Source organism: Xenopus tropicalis, chromosome 1 (assembly GCF_000004195.4).
Source record: "Xenopus tropicalis strain Nigerian chromosome 1, UCB_Xtro_10.0, whole genome shotgun sequence".
In the NCBI taxonomy this organism is placed as follows: Eukaryota; Metazoa; Chordata; class Amphibia; order Anura; family Pipidae; genus Xenopus; species Xenopus tropicalis.
Window position 1 is genome coordinate 7,045,343 of NC_030677.2, and position 4,720 is coordinate 7,050,062.

The 4,720-nt window shown below is 42.2% G+C and overlaps 1 long non-coding RNA gene across 1 annotated transcript; it reads left to right on the forward strand.

Moving 5' to 3' along the window:
• The first annotated feature begins 703 nt into the window (after positions 1-703).
• Positions 704-3,832, forward strand: LOC105946280. The gene is made up of 3 exons (XR_004220902.1): positions 704-763; positions 2,360-2,427; positions 3,788-3,832. It is a non-coding gene; the product is annotated as an uncharacterized LOC105946280 (long non-coding RNA).
• Positions 3,833-4,720: the final 888 nt, after the last annotated feature.

The window sequence follows — 4,720 nt, forward strand, 5'->3', positions numbered from 1 at the left end:
GGTTTTTGGTTATAGAGATCTTTTATCCCCCCAAGCACATTACCTCATTTTTTTTTGGAGTCCTTTATGTCTGGGCTCTGGTATCAGGAGGGCACGGTGGTGCTATGGCCGGTATCACTTGTTTGTCCTTGATCCATGTGCTCTCCCAGCTGCGGGTAGCAGGTCTGGTGGCAGGTGCTTATCCCCCCATCTGTGTGCCCTACTGGGCCTGCTTGTGAAGCGTCCAGCGGCAGTGGAGTGTGTGGCCCCTACACTCCTCCTCATTTTTACAGATGGGAGAGGGAGGTGGCAGTTAGCTAAGCATCAGGAAACATGGACTTAGTTAGCGGCCTGAGCCTTATGGCCTCCTTTCCTTATTTCCCCTATACTGGGGCATTTATTTTTTTCTTTAAATGGAGGATTCCAGGTTTCAGAGCCAGCTGCCTTCCTCACAAGTCTTTTCCAAGGTTGAGGTAATAAAAAAAAAAAAAAAATAAAAAAAAAGGTGCCATTCAAGCCAGCACACAGAGGTAATGCTCAAGATGCAAGCTTGATTTCCAAAATCTCAACACTTGGAGCAAATTGGTAAGTCTGCAATTTTGTCTATTCTGGGAGCTGTGCAAATGCAATGCCTGTTGGAGCAGACACCAGTTAGTAGGTAAATAGGTAATAACTGGGCAGGGCAGTATTCAGCTGTAGGTAATGGGGTAGATAGGTCCCCTCCCCCCTTCCTTCCTTCCCTTTCTCCTTCCTGGCTGTGAGGATGAAGCCCCAGGAGTATGAGGTAAGGTCTCTGTGTTACACTTATGTTTTGGTGCCGTAAGTTGCTGTTACTTCCCTTCATACTGCTTCTCATAAAGAGTTGGGCTAGTCTTTTTAAGCTAGGGAACTGGTGTCTGCAATATTTATATGTAACCTGGCTCAGCCAGTGTGTACATGGGAATATGTGCCAGCCTGGAATGGGCAGCATGGCACATGGCTCTGTAGCAGAATCTTTATGGGCCAGATTATTGGAACAGCCTACTGAATGTATATGTTAAATCACTTCAGTGGTTCCCTATGCATAATATACCATCCATGCTGAATGTATATGTTAAATCATTTCAGTAAAATACTATCTATGCTGAATGCATAGGTTAATTAATTTCAGTGGTTGCTATGTTAAACCATTTCAGTGGTTTCCATTTGTAATATACCATATATGCTGATTGTATATGTTAAATTATTTCAGTGGTTGCTATGGGCAATATACCATCTATGCTGAATGTATATGTTAAATAATTTCAGTGGTTCCCATGCATAAGATACCACCTAGGCTGAATGGATATGTTAAATCATTTCTGTGGTTGCTATGGGCAATATACTATTTATGCTTAATGTATATGTTAAATCATTTTAGTGGTTGCTATGGGCAATTTACCATTTATACTGGATGTATAGATTAAGTAATTCCAGTAAAATACCATCGATGCTGAATGTATAGGGTAAACATATTAGTGGGTAATATTCCATGTAATACTGAATGTATAGGTTCAAACACTTGAGCGGTCCTCATGCAGGGTAATATGCCATTTAAACTGATATGTATGTTAAAACACATCTGTAGTTGCCTGGCAGGCTTAGATAACTAACAATTTGAATGTATATGTTGCAGCATTTTATCGGTTCTGTGGGTTAAGGCAATGTCCATACTGTATTGATTCAGTTTTGGGTCATATTGGCTTATGCAGCTTACAGGTAAGTAGGGGTAACATTATCACTGATAGTGACCCTGTATCATGCTTGTTTAAACAACATTTATTTTGGTTTAAAGCATAGTTTCTATTGAAATGGGCTGTTTGGGTATTGCTCACCCATTGACTATGGCTTATGTAGGAGCAACAGCCAAGCAGGATAATGTAGTTTGCATGTTAATGCAGTCCCTACGCTGTATTTTATTTGTGTTTAAGGTAGTGGTCAACTGACTTACAGGGTACAACCAAGCAGAATTGTGTTGTATATGTATTATATCGAACAGAGGTGTTGCATGCAGGTATTATACTGTATATTTGTAAAAAGCTAAATTTTGAGGGGGCAACAACACAGTGTATATGTATTTTTCTCTTCTTTCAATACAGGACCAGTACAAACAGCCAGACTGTGTTTAGGTAGGATACACTGGTCTGAAACCAGCAGCCATCTTGGCTTCATATGCACCGTTATATTGTGTAGGGGCTAAGGGTAACACTCGGGGTGCAGACAGGTATTACACACTGCGTATGCACTGGCATGCTACAGCTGTTCAAATTATGTGTATGGGTTTAATGTGACTTAACTCGGAGTTTTAGCCTTACTGTAGACACAGTAGTCATGTTATTTTCAAATTACGTTATGGTTTCAGATCTGTTAGGTGCTGGTTTTTCTCAAGACTAGTGGTTGGAGGATTCCCACTACGGCTGTGCTGCTGGGGTAAGTGTTATAAATGTTTATCACTTTTTTTCTTTATATTGCCAGGGCTTCTGATCTGGCAGATACTTCTAGGAACAAGGAGCGGCTCAGAGGAACGTGGCTCACAATGCCTTGTAGGTTTCCATGGTTATCCATATAGCAGGGCATTATGCTAGAAGCCTGATCAATAGGGCTCTGTATGGTCAATAAACATTCCTGGCTCTGGACACTGATTGGTTCACCATTTAAGTCCAGTATTCAGTGGGTGCATCGGTTTAAAGAACTTCTTGTATATGGGACTACAGAGATAGTAATCTGTATAGGCAACTATGGCCATGACTAGTGCATCATTTTCAGGCCTTGCTGTTGGGGTAGATAGTAAGATAGGCCTGTCCAGTATCCTTGGTCAGGTACATAGAGGGGCCAGTTAGCGGACTAAGTTTAGTCTCAGAGGCCACATATTACAACTGTCACATTTAGAATCTTAGAAGGGTGCTTGAACCATCAGCAGGCTAAGGCTATGGGACAGACCCATCAGCTAAGTGGTCTATGGGTTTGAGCACTGTCATACTGTTGGTATGGGTCGGTTTCCTTTTATATCTATAGGGGGATAACTGTCCCCTTACCTAGATTTAATCCTTTCTTTACCTGGGTCTTCACTTCCTGTTGGTGCCCTTATTTGAGAGCATGCAAATGAGTTATAGGTTCTAGATCCAGTCTACATGATGAAATCTATTATCCTTGTTAAGGTATATATCCTCATAGGAGAGAGAAAAAAAAAAAAGCATTTCTGCAAATGCCAGTCTTGTGGGCATGTATTACAGCTGGACCCCCATTCTATTTTGCGCAGATCCTGTAGTGCCATCCAAATTATGCTTGGGCAGGGTACCAGGAGTGTAGGGTTAGGATCAGCCTTGTCTGAAGCTTTCCTCATGCGGTTTCCTCACAGAGGCGGGCACTGTTCACTTCCAGTGGTGGCATGTAGTCTCTGGGGGTTAGTATTGGCAAACCATTTGTTAATATGTTTGGTAGGTATCAAACTGGCTACTTGGTAGGCTTTTGTGAAGGGTACCATTTTAGAGCCTGTGGGACTTACAAGGCTCTTGACTGGTTGGATTTGCTGGGTTAGTTTCAGGGGTCTCATGCTTAGCTAGATTTTTTCCCAACTGGACTCCTGGAATGATTCATGGGTTTTGGGGTCTAGGACATGGGCAGGCCCTTATGCACTCTGTAGACATCAGGAGGAGTGACATATCTACAAGATGCGTATGTTTTGCAGGGGTAAACAAGAAGGCTATATTAGTATTAGCTTGTCCTGGTCTGATACAGGTAGAATGTCATTGACTGTTTTTTTGTTTTTTTTTTTGTTTCCCCTGCTAAGTCTTTTCCTCAGGTGTTTACTACTTTAGCGGTTTCCAGCAGTGATTGCTGGGAGAGCACGTTGTTTCAGGCGTGCTGGTAAGTAGTGGAAGTAAGAAGACCTTCGGGTCTAACTATCCTCCTTCCTTATCGGTAAGTGTTTGGTCCTCTTTCCCCAGATGTGGGTTGCACATTTTGGTATCATTATTTTGGTGTGGGCTTTACCTTTTTATAGGTAAAGTCGTTACCCTGGCGATTCACACAGCTCAATCATCTTTGATTTCAGCCCCGATTCCTGGGCAGATATAGGGTTCACAGGTTTTTACCAGATATTGGTTTCTACACCCCACAGTGGGGTTTTCACTTGGTTTGGGATGTTTCTGGAATAGATTTATACTCTGGGATCCAGACTTCCTTCCTTTGTGGAACTTTTACCCTCCCGATTAGGGATATTAGCTTGCTATGTCCCAGTAAGTGTTGACATGGAGTGGCCAGGGAATGAGGAAAATTGTATCATACTTACCTTGATTTTCCTTTCCTGGCCACTCCATGTCAAGATTCCCACCCTTTTTCGGTAAGTTTCTAGAAGCTCATTACTAGACACCGGAGTGGAGGTAGGGTTGGTCTTTTAAAGCTTTGGGGAGGGTCCTTCTGATGGGAGCAGAGGGGAGGGGCTATCCCAGTAAGTGTTGACATGGAGTGGCCAGGAAAGGAAAATCACGGTAAGTATGATACAATTTTCCTCATTCTGGCCAGAAATGGCTTTTCTAGGTTTTAAAGTTCGCCTTCCCATTGAAGTCTATGGGGTTCGCAAAGTTTGCAAAAGTTCGCAAACGGGTTCGCAAACTTTTTTTGTGAGGTTCGCTACATCTCTAATTAAGAGCATAAAAACAATTGATTATCTGCAGGAACATCGAATATTTCATAATAATAAAAAGCTGTATAATAAAAGTCC